The sequence below is a fragment of the Phyllobates terribilis genome, unplaced genomic scaffold (assembly GCF_046119375.1).
Source record: "Phyllobates terribilis strain yellow unplaced genomic scaffold, ASM4611937v1 Scaffold_10__3_contigs__length_209671492, whole genome shotgun sequence".
NCBI lineage: Eukaryota > Metazoa > Chordata > Amphibia > Anura > Dendrobatidae > Phyllobates > Phyllobates terribilis.
In genome coordinates, this window is record NW_027362770.1 from 137,925,158 (window position 1) to 137,942,454 (window position 17,297).

General features: G+C 42.8%; 1 non-coding gene across 1 annotated transcript; it reads right to left on the bottom strand.

Annotated features, from left to right (window-relative positions):
• Positions 1-10,508: 10,508 nt before the first annotated feature.
• On the bottom strand, positions 10,509-10,611 carry LOC141164949 (U6 spliceosomal RNA). Its single transcript, XR_012250994.1, has one exon. It is a non-coding gene; the product is annotated as a U6 spliceosomal RNA (small nuclear RNA).
• Positions 10,612-17,297: the final 6,686 nt, after the last annotated feature.

The following is a 17,297-nucleotide window of genomic DNA, read 5'->3' on the forward strand; positions in this document are numbered from 1 at the left end:
ACAAAGAGTCTGGAAAGAAGAAATTTAGCAAATTTTTAATGAAACCTAATTGCAAAAATTAATTTTAGCCCCAAATACGTGCATTTAAATAAAAAAAAAAATACCCAAATGTGAACAACCCCTGGAACAGATGGGAAATATGCAAATTAACTAAAATAAATAAATAAATAATTAATAAATAAAAAAATATATATATTTATTTATTTATTATTTATTTATTTTTGTTAATTTGCATATATATATATATATATATATATATATATATATACTGTACATATATATATATATATATATATACAGTACAGATCAAAAGTTTGGACACACCTTCTCATTTAAAGATTTTTCTGTATTTTCATGACTATGTAAATTGTACATTCACACTGAAGGCATCAAAACCATGAATTAACACATGTGGAATTATATACTTAACAAAAAAGTGTGAAACAACTGAAAATATGTCTTATATTCTAGGTTCTTCAAAGTAGCCACCTTTTGCTTCGATGACTGCTTTGCACACTCTTGGCATTCTCTTGATGAGCTTCAAGAGGTAGTCACCGGAAATGGTTTTCACTTCACAGGTGTGCCCTGTCAGGTTTAATAAGTGGGATTTCTTGCCTTATAAATGGGGTTGGGACCATCAGTTGTGTTGTGCAGAAGTCTGGTGGATACACAGCTGATAGTCCTACTGAATAGACTGTTAGAATTTGTATTATGGCAAGAAAAAAGCAGCTAAGTAAAGAAAAACGAGTGGCCATCATTATTTTAACCCTCCGTCAAATACAATATCGGTTCTAACGAGTTCACATACAATGTGACTGTCAGGCGCAGGCTAGAAAGATACCTATAATATCTAATGTTTGCAATTTCAGTGCTCTTAAAGTGATCAGTGACCTTCATAGGGATGTAATAAAAGAGACTACACATAATCAGGTTAAAAAAAAAACCCATTTACTTAACATAAAACTAATAACTCTGAAATACAAACATTTGAAAACTCCCGCCAAATAGTCCCCAGTTCGACTCTGTCAAAAAACTCTACAAAGAAAATTTATGGAAACAAACTTAATTTTAAGGTACCTTAAGTACTATTAAACACATATTCAATCAGAATTAGATCCTGAAGTTTCCCCAGAAAAATTACACTTGCAAAGCAAAGAGCAAGAATTACACATAATTTTTGCATGTGTCATGCAGATTGTGACATTCATAATTAGAAAGCCTTCTGATTCCACTTTCCGTGGTGCCGGTGGTGCATCTCCTTCTTTTGGGAGGTGGTGCAGGTGGTGAATTTTCACTATCATCTTCTTAGCGGAATCTTTTGAGCTGAACTTGAAGGCGAGAGGGGATACCGATTGTTTTCATACTTCTCCTGCGTAGCTCTCCAAGCACTAGTTCATGGGCCAATTTTTTCAGATAGAATCGTCTACGGAGTGGTTCAAGCTTGTTTTCAAGGTAAATGACTTGTGAATTTATACCACCCAAATTCAACATAGCAAAAAATATGACCATTGGCCAGCGTTTGGTGTTTCTGCTGACGTTGAAAGTTGAGCACATCTGATCAGCTGTATCAACACCTCCTTTGGTTGCATTATAAAATGTAATTATCTCCGTTTTTTTTGTGCCTCAGTCCCAGGATCAATGGCATCATCATCATGAAGTGTTGATAGAAGAAGTACAATTTTTTTTGCTTGTGGTACATAGGAAACCAAAACCTTTCCATTATGGAATGCAAACATACTGCTGTACTGTTGTCTCCCTTTCACACTTACAAACTGTGTAGGCAATTCTTTTTTATTTTTTCTTACAGTTCCGACATATGAAAGCTTCTGCATTTTCAGATAATCAATCAGATCACAATTTGAAAAACAATTGTCAGCTGTTATATTGCGACCCGATCCAAATAAGGGCTCAGCCAGTCTTTTTACAACATCACTGGGTTTGTTGCTGACACAGTAAGGACCTTCTGGTTGTTTTCCTGCATAAACTTCCAGGTTGTAAGTGTAGGTCTTACTGGCATCAACAAGGGCATACATTTTTATTCCATATTTGTTAGGCTTTGATGGAATATATTGACGAAAGGCACATTTACCACGAAAACCAGGGAGCATTTCGTCAATAGTGAGATTCTCCCCAGGGCAATAGCTTTTTTTACAGTTTTCAACAAATTTTTGGAATATATCATGAACTGGAGCAAGTCGGTCATGTGTTTTACATTCGGTTCGGGTAGTTCTGTCGTCAAACCGAAGGCAACGAATTAGAAGCTTGAATCTGTTTATGGACATAACAAGGCCAAATTTTTCAACTCCATCCCCATCTTTACTCCAAAGTTCCTCCAAACTTTGTCTATTTGCCCTATAAGCTCCTGCAAGGTATAATAATCCAAAAAAAGCACGCAGTTCTATTTCATCTGTGGCCTTGATGGTTCTGTTGCAGATGAACTTGTCCTTTATAATGTCTATATATTGGTTGGTATATGTGACAATAGAGTCCAGAATGTCATCTGTGAATAAACTATTCCAGCATTCAACTGCAGTCTTTGCATTACTTGCAGTTCCTATAACTGCAGGAAGGTGAGTAATAATGTTTTGAGGTTCCCTGCGTTTTTTCTGGAGTGGCTTCTTGTTCCATTGGGTTTTTTTATCTTTTCCCATATAATAAGATTCTACATTTTCATCCTCATCACTGTCACCATCTTGCTCTGTTTCAGAATCCACTTCACATACTTCCACCTCATCATGAGAATCAATCTCACTTTCCTCTCCTAAATCCTCATTCAGTGTGGGGTCTGCATCATCTAGCAGCATGTTTGTTACTTCCTCAACATCAAGGTTTTTTGATAAATTGTACATTTTCCTCTCCATTTCAGCAGATAATCTGAAGCAAGAGAAGGAATATGTGTTAGGGAACTACTGTATATGCCTGAGCAGCACACTTTCTTTTTTAATCTGCCTTATTTCTATGAAATATCCTCACACTTTGTGCTATGCATTCATAAAACAAGCTAAATAAACAATTGTGATGAATAAAAACATAAAATACCAAACTTATTGAGTGTGACGTGTTCACACTTTTGGAAGTGCATTGAGGTGAAGGGTACATTGCTGGAAAAGGAAGAAAAAAAAAAAAAACCTCTTTAAATCTCTTAGTTTGCGAGTGTGAACGAGTTGCGTGTGTCCGGAGCATAAGTGCGAACGAAAGTAAGTGTGTGACTTGTTTTTCAGTGACTTTGGATTCAGGGAGTTTGGAAGGGAGGACTTAGGACTGAATTGCTGACTGTATTTCATTCTTTCTTTACTTTACTTTTTACTTAATTAATCCACCTGACCTACTTATCTGATTCCCCCGTCCATACTTGATACTTAATTGATCCCCCGTCCATACTTAACTGATCCCCCGCCGATATCTAATTGATACACTTGCACATCCCTAATTGATCCCCGTCCATACACCTATATATAAATAATTGTGTTTTGTACTTGTATATATATACTGACTGTATCCCCATATTTAGAATGACGTCCATTTTGGCCGGAGCCGTGCAGTGTACATCTTGCGCAATGTATGCATTCCGTGAGCAACCGCTCGAGGATCCATACTGCTGCGAGAGATGTGAGCATATCGTGCACTTGGAAGCCCAAATTCTGGATCTAAGTGCTCAGATAGCAGTACTGAGGAGCATCGACAACATGGAACGGAGTTTGCTGCTCACCGAGCAGACACTCAATGGGTCAATACTGGGGGTGGAGCATAGAGGGGAAGTGCAGGCTGAACAGGCAGGGAGCTGGATAACAGTTAGGAGGGATAGAGGGAAGAAGTATAGGAAGGCTGGTTCAGAAACGGCATTATTGGAGCACGACAGATCCTCTGACCGCCGGGGGAGTGTATGCTCCAGTAATGAGGGGGAGGGGGGAAGTGTAGGGCAGGCAAGACAGGTTCTGGTAGTGGGTGACTCTATTATTAGGGGGACAGACAGGGTAATCTGTCACAAAGACCGGGATCGCCGAACGGTGTGCTGTCTCCCTGGCGCTCGAGTCCGGCACATCGCGGATCGGGTTGACAGGTTACTGGGTGGGGCTGGCGAAGACCCAGCGGTCATGGTCCACATCGGCACCAATGACAAAGTGAGTGGTAGATGGAGGGTCTTTAAAAATGATTTCAGGGACCTAGGTAGGAAGCTTAGGGCAAGGACCTCCAAGGTAGTTTTCTCAGAAATACTACCAATCCCGCGAGCCACACAGGAGCACCAACGGGAAGTTAGGGAGGTGAATAAGTGGCTAAAGAGTTGGTGCAAGGCAGAAGGGTTTGGGTTCATGGAGAACTGGGCCGACTTCGCGGTCGGCTACAGGCTCTACCGTAGGGACGGGCTGCACCTCAATGGGGAGGGTGCAGCGGTGCTGGGGAAGAAGATGACTAATAGGTTGGAGGAGTTTTTAAACTAGAGACGGGGTGGGGAAACCAAGGAAATAGGTGGGATGTGAGGCAAGCAAGGGGGAAGGGGAGAAGTGAATATAATGAGGGTGGAGAGGGGGGTGGGGATAGTACAGTTAGATCGTTAGAGAAGAATAGGATGCTAAATAACCCCAAAGTTTTATCTTGCATGCTGACCAACGCAAGAAGCCTGACCAATAAGGCGGATGAGCTGCAGGCGCTTATATCGGAGGAGAGGTATGACATCGTAGGTATAACAGAGACTTGGCTAGACGATAGCTACGACTGGGCGGTAAATTTATTAGATTATAGTTTATTTAGAAGGGACCAGAAACAGGGGAAAGGCGGAGGAGTCTGCTTATATGTAAAGTCATGTCTAAAACCCAGACTAAGGGAAGATATAGGAGAGGGAGAAGAGGGGGTCGAGTCCATGTGGGTAGAGATAGAGGGAACTAAAAATAATAATAAAATATTACTGGGGGTCTGCTATAAGCCACCCAATATAACAGAGGAGAATGAGAATCTGCTATTAGGACAAATAGACAAAGTAGAAAAACATAATGAAGTGATTGTAATGGGGGATTTCAACTACCCGGATAGAACTAACAGGTCGAACTTAATGGACGCAAGTCTTTATTCGGCTTTACAAACTATGTTACTATGTTACTATGTCACATACAATGAGACTGAGAGATTAGCGCAGTTATATCTGTCCTCCTGAAGCTCTACAATCCAACTGTGGTATGAGGTTTCACAGAGCTGCTAGAGACAGGAGACTACCTGGAGGGAGGGGATTTCCTCACAATCTGGTGAGGAAGGAGAAATGAAAGTAAAAGAGATGTGCCTGTCAGGCCTATTGTATGTGACGGAGGGTTAAGAAATGAAGGTCAGTCAGTCCGAAAAATTGGGCAAACTTTGAAAGTGTCCCCAAGTGCAGTTGCAAAAACCATCAAGCGCTACTAAGAAACTGGCTCACATGAGGACCGCCCCAGGAAAGGAAGACCAAGAGTCACCTCTGCTTCTGAGGATAAGTTTATCCGAGTCACCAGCCTCAGAAATCGCAGGTTAACAGCAGCTCAGATTAGATACCAGGTCAATGCCACACAGAGTTCTAGCAGCAGACTCATCTCTTCAACAACTGTTAAGAGGAGACTTTGTGCAGCAGGCCTTCATGGTAAAATAGCTGCTAGGAAACCACTGCTAAGGACGGGCAACAAGCAGAAGAGACTTGTTTGGGCTAAAGAACACAAGGAATGGACATTAGACCAGTGGAAATCTGTGCTTTGGTCTGATGAGTCCAAATTTGATATCTTTGGTTCCAACCACCGTGTCTTTGTGCAACGCAGAAAAGGTGAACGGATGGACTCTACATGCCTAGTTCCCACCGTGAAGCATGGAGGAGGAGGTGTGATGGTGTGGTGGTGCTTTGCTGGTGACACTGTTGGGGATTTATTCAAAATTGAAGGCATACTGAACCAGCATGGCTACCACAGCATCTTGCAGCGGCATGCTATTTCATCCGGTTTGCGTTTAGTTGGACCATCATTTATTTTTCAACAGGACAATGACCCCAAACACACCTCCAGGCTGTGTAAGGGCTATTTGACCAAGAAGGAGAGTGATGGGGTGCTACGCCAGATGACCTGGCCTCCACAGTCACCAGACCTGAACCCAATCGAGATGGTTTGGGGTGAGCTGGACAACAAGTGCTAAGCATCTCTTGGAACTCCTTCAAGATTGTTGGAAGACCATTTCCGGTGACTACCTCTTGAAGCTCATCAAGAGAATGCCAAGAGTGTGCAAAGCAGTCATCAAAGCAAAAGGTGGCTACTTTGAAGAACCTAAAATATAAGACATATTTTCAGTTGTTTCACACTTTTTTGTAAAGTAAATAATTCCACATGTGTTAATTCATAGTTTTGATGCCTTCAGTGTGAATGTACAATTTTCATAGTCATGAAAATACAGAAAAATCCATATATATATATATATATACGTATATGTTACATTCACATAGTTATTAGGTGAAATATACATGAAATTGCTTGTCAAGGCCAGATCTCCTGTTTCTCTGTATTTGATATTCCAAAAAAAAGTAGCGAATGATGGTTTTTTTTCATACAAATGAAGCATGAAGTACACCCTAATCAGCCCTGTTTCCCTCAGCCCCCCACTGGCTCAGATCTGTAATGCTGGGAATAGGTGAATCAGTATGATACATAGCGAAAGTCAAAATCACTCATAACCCATCAGCAGGTTGCCATGGAGAAATAAAGACAGAATTTACATTTCAGAGCTCATGAATGTTGATTACTCAAGTATAATTATCTCAAAAGCAAGATGGCACTATTCAATGTTTTCCTAGATAGACGAGTGCATTCTAATGATGTTTTCATGAAAATCCCATCTTTACAAGTGACTGTTTTTAAAGGGGGTTATCCAGGACTATTTTTTTTATTACTACGGCTCTAAGAATAACCAGGCACGTAGTTTCTAACTATCTGCCCGTTGTGTCCGGCACGGATCTCTGCCGGCACGGATCTCTGCCGACACCTATCTCTGCCGTCACCGATCTCTGCCGGCACCGATCTCTGCCGGCACCGATCTCTGCCCACACCGATCTCTGTCGGCATCGATCTCTGCCGACACCGATCTCTGCCGGCATCGATCTCTGCCGGCACCGATCTCTGCCCACACCGATCTCTGCCGGCATCGATCTCTGCCGACACCTATCCCTGTTGGCACAGAGCGTTCACAGACCTCACGTCAATAGAGAAGCTGCTTCTCTTCCCGGCTGTTGACAGGACGTGATTGCCTATGTCATATTGATTGACAGCCAGCTCCCTGCTGCCTAACTGTGGAGGTGTGTAGGAGTGTTTCTTTAAATTTTTTTTGTGTGTCTGTGTCTTTTTTTTCTTATTGGATTAGTAATGGGGGCATCTGATAGACACCTCTCTATTACTAACATCAGCTCTGTTTTTGAACACTTCACAGCAGACATCAACCCCAAGCCACGTTACCCCGATTGCCAACGCACCAGGGCAATCGGGAAGAGCAAAAGCAAAGCGCCAAAATTGGAACATCTCATGTGATGCTCCACTTCTGGGGTGGCTGTGGGCTGGTATTTTTAGGCTGGGAAGGGCTCAATAACCAGGGACCTTCTCAGCCTGATAATATTAGCTAACAGCTGTCTGCTTTACCTTTGCTGGTTATCAAAAATGGGGGGGCCCCTAAATCATGTTTTTCATTTATTTATTAGGTTAATACATGTACAGTAAGCTACATATGCAAGCCACTAATTATATATCTCATGGATATTTATCTATCCATCTATCTAGCTAGCTATCTTTATTTTTGCACATCTTTACTGCCTAAAAATCTGTAATTTCTATTCTGCATTGTATTTCGGTAGGTGTCAAATGGACGATGCACACGGACGGCACACAGATGATACACACATACACACTTAGGGCCAACAGAAAACCACACGGATAGTAAAAACTGACCGTGTCATGCTACGTTTTAAGCAGATGTGTGAAGGGGGCCTAAGGCAGCTTGGATATATCAGTAGATTAGCTCCATAGGGGTGGCAACTAGTTGTGATTGTTTGATGACTGCCTGAAAAAGATGAAGACAGGAAATGGCAGCATTTTCAAAATCACTACAGTAGGTATGGATATGTTATGCCTTACCCCTCCTCTTGGCTTGACATATCCCATGACTGATGTGAAAAGACTAAAATAGAAAAAAAACACAATTTTATGTTACCCTGTTGGGAATTGTTTATGTTATATCTTGCTATATACAGTATATGGCAACTCAATAGTTTTAATTGAATCTGCAGCCTAAATGTTTTGCAAGCATGTTACAAGAATATTGTAACATCTGTGCTGGTGTCTGCTTCTGCACAGATGTTACAGATGTTGTGACCAGTGATGGTTGACAGAATCAATCCTGTTTTATTCTGGGACTTTTGGTGCCACCAGATGAGGGAGCTAAGGAGTGAATTGTCTGGTTTCATTGCTCCTTTCTGAGAGCCCTGGTCGGGGCTATCTGCTATTTAAGCCCCTAGGTCTCTGACTTCTACTGCCAGTCAATTAGTTTTGCTACCTGGTTGTGCTAGTTATTTCTTGTGTTTGTTTTCTGATTCCTCCAATTTTCTGACCTGAATTTTAACCATCCTCTTGTTTTACCATTCTGTTCCTTACATGACCTCTTGACTTTGACGCTGTTTGGTGACCCTTCCTGCCTGTGGTTCGTTCCTCCAGATAGCAGCCCTTCAATGGAAGCAATCCCCTGGACCCCATTGTATTGCCAGATGCCTGTAGAGGGGTTAAAGAGTGAAGGTCTGGGGGTTCCTCTGGAATCTGCCAGACAGAGTGGCAGGTGCCAAGTCTGTCTGAAGTAGCCATTTTGAGTCTGCATCCTCTGACAGATGTGAATGTATTCAACATAAGTTGTGAAACATTAAAGGGAATCTGTCCACACGTTTCTGCTATGTAATCTGACAGCACCATAAGGTAGGGACAAAGACCCCAAATCCAGAGATGTATCACTTAGTATACTTTGTGCAACAGTTATAATAGAGTCACAGTTTTCTCTGCTGTAGATCTAGCAGAGCTCGGAATGCTGACTCCTGTATAACCCCACCCACACCACTGATTGGCCACTTTCTGTGTACATTCCCAGTGCTGAGAATGTGGTTGGACTAGGAGGCATGAGGCCTGTTGTCCTGTAGTGATAATCTCCTGCTGATAAAACACTGATCGTATTGAAACAGCAAAACACAGCCCAGTAAGAGACACATTCTCTGGAATTAGGGTCTCTGCCCCTACATTATGATGTTCTCACATTACATAGAAAAAAACTGCTGACAGATTCTCTCTAAGGGTAGATGGGAAAAAAAAACTCAATTTTTTTATGGATCCAAGGTAATTTCCAATCTTTGTACTAGAAACACAAAAGTGGATCGGAATAAACAATTGCCTGTTGAGCGTTGGCCTCCTGAATGATAAGACACAGCTGTTTTTAACTTTTCAACATATTCGAAACAAAGCATCTGTCATGGATCCGTCTCCATTGCCTTCTCTTTCTGGTACCTTCTTGCCATAGGTGTCAGGTTTTGATAAGGCAATGCCACTGTGCCACCTACACATTTAGAACTATGATGCCTTTGGTTGAATTCATTATACAAAAAGAGAGACCACCTGCTATTTTGAAACCTCCTTTCATTACCCAGTTCCAAGCAAGAGAAAGAGAGAGAAAGAGAACGAGCTCTGGAGATAACACTACAGCAGATTGAGCAGGAACAAGGAGAATATTCTCATGTATGATCCGGGACATCTGATTGGTGGGTGGGTGACAGCTGGACCCGAGAATGAAAATCAGTCGCTTTGAGATTTTTGGAAGGAAAAGTGAATTTTACAGTTTTGCAATGTTTTATTATTTTTTTTTCTCCTTGTGGCATGCTGTCCTCTGCTGATCTATTAACTAGGAGGCTATAAAAGGCAGCCTAGAGCTCATTAGCAGACGTGAGAGGATAACCGACAGGTACTGTGTGTGTGTCACCCAGCAGTGAAGAAAAGTTGGATTTCTTTTGACTCATTTGAACATATGGAAAAAAAAAAAAAAAAATAGAGAGCGTTCAGCCTTAACTGTTTCTAATCCTGTCTAAAATAATGGTACCATAAATAGGGTTACGGTAGAAAAGACGCAAAAAAAAAAATCTTGCAAGGGTACTGCGGAATTAATACTGTGCATGTTATGTAGTCATCAGAAAAATAGTATCCGATGATAAAAAAATATACGAGAATTGCATTTAAAAAACATAATCATAAGGATTATTCCCTGCATTGTAAATTAACACCTTTTCAAAGAATAGGGAAGACTTGTGGATCGGTGGGACCCCCAGTGATACCAAGAAGGGGGCTCTGAATGGAGCATTGCCTGCATATGGACTCCACAATGAAATAAATTTTTTAACCACAGTACTTCGGCAGACCCATAGAGAAATAATACAGGAGCGGTGGGCATTCCGACTGGTAGTTTTAGATGGTGACGGAACGGTAACTGATAGGCTCGAAAGTTAGCTCCAAATCATGTTATCTTCTGCTGTATCTTTAAATGGGCCATGCTAATCTTCTCTGTATCGTTCCAATTTTAGTATATGTGCTGCCGAAGCAAGCAGTTATTCCCAAAATATTAAGCTAATCATCCATAGGATGGAGGATAACATACCGATTGATAGAAGTGCCACTGAGGGGACTTACCAACATCCCTAGACCAGGGCCAGGCAGATCCCCATTGTAAATGGAGGGTACGTAAGCATGTTTGACCTTTGTTCCATTCATTGTCTATGATACTGCTGGAGAAAGCGCACATGCGAGTATGTACACCTCCACTAGATTCAAGATAGGGCTCTGCAAAGCCATGATTTCAGGATCGCAGGGGGTCCCAGTGGTCACTTCCCCAGCAATCAGTATGGTATAGTAGATAACCCAACTGGCAGAGTTACCTGAAAAGGGCCCCTGTGCAAGAACAATATATGAGCCCTCTGCAGTCCTAAAGCTCATCATAATGCTGTTAAACTCACTTGGTGAGGTGGATCCGCCAAGCCCAAGGTCTAGGTGGGCACACGGACATCAGTGCAATAGGTAGGTCGGGAACGCGGGACACAGACAGGAGACTGCAGGCAGGTAGGCGGAGTTTAGAAAACCACAGGCAGGCAGAAGAAGTCAAGAGACCGCAGGCAGGTATGCGGTATGCTGGAAACCGCTGGCAGGCAGGCGAAGTCCAGGAGATGACAGGCAAGCAGGCAGGATGCTGAAAACGGCTGGCCGGTGGGAGACATTCAGAAGATCACAGGCAAGCAGGCAGGAGATGTCCAGGACACCGCAGCCAAGCATGCAGGATGCTGGATATCTGGAAATCGTTGGCAGGTTGGAACATCTAGGAGACTACAAGCAAGGCAAGTAGAACAAGCCAGAATCTAGAAACACTGAAGTCTTAATAACAAGACACAGGTGTGTATCTTGGCGAGCCTCAAATAAGCCCAGGCAGATGATTACATGGGATCACACTGGGCCATCTGCAAAGCAGAACAGAATCTAGCGGACTGGGGCGAGGGAAGCAAAACACGGGTCCAGGACATGCACATAACAAATTCACAATTCTACTGCTTTGAACGTAGCTTATCTCTTGGGCCCCTGAACACAGGTTGCACCAATGATATGCCCGCCCCTGGGATAACTCAATATTTTGGGACTAACCTTTAGGGCATCAGTGTTTGTTCGGTCAGGGCCCCACACCCGGCACCCCGGCAATCAGCTGTTATCGGTGCCGGCAGCGGTAGCTGCCAGCTGGAAGTACTTTCTTGCTGAGCTTGGCGGTCTAGCTGTATTTGGCACCACGGGGTACTGCACATTTGCCTCCTATTCAATTCACTGGGAAGCGGATCTGTAGTAGCCTGCGGCGGCCACTACAGCTAGACAGCCAAGTGACGCGCCCCCTGGGGCCTTGGGGTACTCGGTAGCCGGGCCGGTCCTTTTCGGGGTAGTCACGGTGGCAGTGACTCAGTCCGTGGCCCTGGGCAGTCAAATAAAGAAAAGGGGAATAAAGTTTTTGGGATAATGTTCGTGACACCACCCGTGGTGTGCGGCATATCCACTGGAGCTGATGGTGACGCAGCAGAGTTGGTTCAGCTCTCCACAGGCAGAGCTAAGCTCCAGGGCAGTATAGATGATTTTATGAGGTAGATGTTGTCGGCAGGGACAGTGTAGTGCAGGGCAGTTGTTAAGTTCTCCAAGTTACAGTTACCAGTTTGTAACCGCCCACATCGTCCTGTGTCCTCCGGGGAAGTGATCCAGCCAACTCTCAGATATCTTGGAAGCACTTGAACGGGACCCCTTTCTGTGTACCTCTCCAGGTTGTCTCCCTGCGCTGGCTCTCGCCCTCCAGCTCTGCGCCTCACACCCAGTGTACCAAGCCAGTGGCCGCGGGCCTTGTCGGGCGATGTCCAGTCTGTCCTCTTGGTCCTATATGGCCACCTTTTCAGCGATTAAGTTGGAATATGGTTACAGCACATGAAATACTGCAGCCTCCGGTTTGCTAGCTGAGCCCTAAAGTACTCCACTAGGCTGGGGCCAGTCCCCTACTGCGGCCCGATCCCTCCACGTTAGAGTGAATTCGGGTGCACGGGTGGCATCCCGCACCCCCCGTGCCCCTGAGATCCCTTCTCTCTCTCTGAAGCCCTCCTCACTGCTCCGGTCTTCTCTCCTCACTTTCCTCCTGGCCCTCTCTGGCTGGACCCTACTCCTCTCTCCACTCCTCTCAACTCCTTCTCCTAGCACTGGAACAGGAGACTCCCCTTTCTAGATCTTTCTATCTTCCTTTTATACTCCTACTTCAGTGCTCCCCTAAACTATTTCCTCCACCAACCTCCTCCACTTAGTTCCACCCTCCAGACAGGGACCAGGGACTGTGCTCTCCCTCAGGAGCAATCTCGCCCTTCCATAATGAAGTGGTGTTGTGTTGGATGTGGGTGTGTGGGACCGGGTAGTGCTCCCTCCTTACCTGAGAGTGGGATATCACACCTCTGGATGAGATGCAGTACCTCTGTGGCAACTGGACCCGCAGGGGTGCCACACAAGCACCACGCGTAAGTGCCTTCGGCTGGCGGCCACCGCCGCCGACACTGATAACAGCTGATCGGCGGTGGGGTGCCGGGTGCGGGACCCCAGCCAATCAAACATTAATGCCCTATCTTACAGATAGGGCATCAGTGGAAAAGTAGTGGACAACCTCTTTAAGGCACATTATTTTGTGAGACCACTGGCCCACCAAAAGGATCATCTAGTATTCTGGTATTCAGCCAGTTCAAACTCTTGGCATAGTTTCCAGCTGAACATTGCTATCTCTCTCGACTGCCCCATACAAACAACTGCTCAACCGAGCAGTCATGTATTCTCATTGGGAAAAAAGTTCTGTTAGCAGCTTATCTCCTTTGAAAAGAAACAGTGTCATCTGCCCAATCCTTATCTCAGCAGAAATACACACCAGATGGTTGGATGATCCTGCCTAAATTATCAGGCTTGGCAGACATTCTTCTTATGTCTATGGGCCTTTAACTCCTATAGTAGCCACCAGTTGACCACCAGTCAAATACATCTGTTCATGACGAGGATTTCTTTCTCATTTAGGTTGTTTTTTCCTATCTGTGATGCCAATAGTAATATAAAAATGGATTTAAATTTTCTTTAATATACTTAGAACATGTTAAAATAAAAAGGGTTTACAAACCTTATGAGGCCAAGAACATAATGATGATTTCCAAAGGCAAGTGGATTAAAACACATTCGGGGTCATTTTTATATAATCTTTTCAAAGTCTTGGGATTCCATCGTGTTGATTTCGAAAGCTAAGCTTTATGAAAATGTCACAATTAATGTTGTTAATTAGATTTTATTTCCTAACTAATTGATGGATAATTAACTCCAGTTAATGCTTTACAATGTATTAGTGAAAGTTTTGCCTCTCGATGTTACATACGCCATGTGATATTTACAGGTGAACATAATTGCAGATAATAAATATACACTTTCATTTACGTGTTTTGATATAGATATGTTTCCGTTACATGACTAGTTGAATTATCCTTGAGTTGAAAGCACTAGATGATCTCCATAGAAATAATGCCTAATATATAGGTCAAGAGCATGGACCTTTTGGAGAGAAATTGGTCAAAGACGATCGTAAAAGGTACAAACTGATACGAGGCCAACCAAGAGAGTGGTGCAAACCCACCAGATCATCAATGGATCTTCAAAACCTAAGGGATTGGCATATCTACATCCTTAACCCACGCAAGGGAGTACAGACTTTTCCAAAGGTAAGCCACAGGTCACTAGCCTGTAGTAGAGATTAGTCAATTTACTAGAGTGGAATTGAATTCTACTAAAATTTTACATAGAATTGTATCCTTCTCCTATCTCAGTAATGGGAAAGTCTATCTTCACGGAATACAGATTTGACCTCAGAATTGAGAATTTTGATGATGACTGATCAGTTTTGGCAGAGAAAGAAGCAAATCTCTCGGATAAGATATATTACAAAGTTTCTTATTTTCATGTGACTTATTGATTGATGAAATAAAAATTAAAACAACTGTAAAGCTTTAAAACACACAACAAAACCCTAATACTCACCTCACCGCTCATCTGTCCCGGCAATTCTGGTGCTTGTCGCCTGCTGAATGCCTTCCGTTCCGGGCTTCTTCTTTCTACAGTCACTTGTCGGTGTCTTGACACTAGAACAGAACTTCCGCCTATGACCAGGTCTTCAAGGTCATGGAGTGTTGCAACTCCATGAAGTCAAGATAGATGATTTCCCTTTGACCTGTATTGTAACGTACAGAGCATCTTTCAAGCGGAAAACGCCAGAAGAATGGATGTGACTTCTTTTAACCATTTGGAATTTTTAGAAATTCGAAGTGGTTAAAAGACGTTCAGGAGCCTGAACATGTGCACAGCTAGTCGTTTTTAAGTAGAAATGCTTACGTTCATCCTTTTGATAGATTTTTCCGGTGGTTTCCACTGCAGAATCCGCCTAAAAAAAGATGTTGTGTGCGCATAGCCAGATTTTGCACCAAAAATTGAGCAAAAATACTCTGTGTGTACATACCCTAAAGGTAATCTGTTAGCTGTGTAAATCAAAGAATAGCTTCTGCATTTTGAACTTTTATGTTTTACTTTGAAATGTTGTATTATTTCATTGAAAAACATAGTGAAAAAGCGAAGCAGAGGGGACTAGTCCAAGAGGTAGGTCTCCTCTGGCTTCTCCCTGCCCCTTCATCCAGACAGACAGGTTTCTCCCTATAGACACACATAAACAGTCATCTGTTAGTCTAGCTGAGCGAGCAGGGAGAAGCTAGTGGGGACCTGCCTCTTGGACTAGTCACCTCGTCCCATCCCATGGTTTCAACAATGTTATTCCCTGAAATACCACTGTGTCGCTTAGAATGGTGTTTGATTGATGTTGCCCATGGTCTGTGCAGCAGGAATCAGCTGATTCTGATCAGTTGGTTCTGTATCAGCTGATTGATGTCATTATACATTATAGTACTAGAGAATAAATTGTAGTGAATAAACGCTTTAAATTCTGCAGATAAAACATATAATATAAAACGTCACTTCGTGTTCGACAAAAGAATGGAGAATTTAAGTCATGTCTCTTCGCCCAACAACTTATACCCTTTCATCTCTCCATTTTCGTCAGCACTACCATAACAATCAATATCCCCTGCATTATTCATGCCATCCATCTCACTCATTTGAGTCTCTTGTCCCAAAGGGGATTAATGGCATAATCATGTTTTCAAGCAGTCTAACTCAATATTCTTCAAGGAAATGTTAGTTTACCGCCTAGTTTACAAGTTGTTTCCTCCAGCCCCACAGCACAGAAATAATTGCTATATGCAGATTCAAGAATTCTACGAAAACAATTTCCAAATCAATAATATTATAGGACTTGGCGGAATCATAACCTGTAAAAAGTTATATTATTCTACACTAATACTTCCTGCTACATTAAAGCATGCATGTCCGATCATGCAAAATCTATACAAAAGTATGGTCTTGCTACTATTATCATCCTCAACAATACAAAACTGAATTTGCTGCACATACTAGTCTGAAATTACAGCATTCTGCCAGCACGATATCTGCTGGGACTTCCTCTTTCTAACTTCCCAAAATGCAATGTGTCTGACATTGTCTAATGCCTTTATGCAGTTTGACAGACAGGAAAGCAGGAGCAGTTTGACAGATAGGAGAACATGAGCAGAAAAACAAAGACCTGTTCCCATTTCCGCTAATACTTCCCATCTACTCTAATGCCATTATACTAGACAACTGGCAGTAGACAGAAGGGAGATGGCTACTTATTAACACTTTGGAGTGATTATTATTTTTATGTACTATTAAGACTGTGTGCCCACTATGTGTTTTTTAAGCATTTCCACCACGAAAACGCTTAAAAAACGCTTGGTAGAAGGTCTGCAATGTTCCCCAATGATAATCCGCATGTGCTGTGCACATGCTGTGGAAATTTCCGCTGCGGATTATCATTGCGGAAAAATCCGCAGCATGTCCATTAATTTTGCGTAATCGCGGCATTTTCGCCACCATTGACTTTCATTGAATCGCTTAATATCTGCATGACTATATGTGCACATGCGGATATTAATCGATTCAATGTGTGGATGGTACCCGGGTCTGGAGAAGAGGAGACTCTCATCCAGACCCGGGTACCATAGTACCTGTAAAAAAAAGAATTTAAAATAAAAAAAAACATTATACTCACCTTCTGATGGCCCCCGGTCTCCTGTACGTTGCGTCCTGGCTCCCCGGTGGCTCGCGATGGTGTAAAAGGACCTTCCATGATGTCATTTAGACATGTGACAGGTCACGTGACCGCCGACGTCGCAACACTTGACAAACGCTTGTCCCTGGCTGAAAAAACACATGTAAAATCCGCATGCGTTTTTTCTGCCAGGGAGATGTAGAAACGCTCAGGAAAAATCCGGAGCATTTCTACATAGTGGGCACATAGCCTTACTATTTACTTACCGCAAGGTATTTGCTCATTTTGCTTTTATTCTAATTTCTGTCTGTTAAATGGCCACATGTGTAACGACCCATTTCCTTGGTTTTGCTTTTTATGTACTGTGTACATACAGGGGAATGGCTCCCCCTTTTTGGGCTGTATAACTTGTCTAAATAACTTTCCATTTGAAGGGGTCTAAACAGTAAAGTTCTGCTCTGCCCCCATCTATTTTGTGGTCTGTTGATACATAGTGAAGTGAACTACAAAAG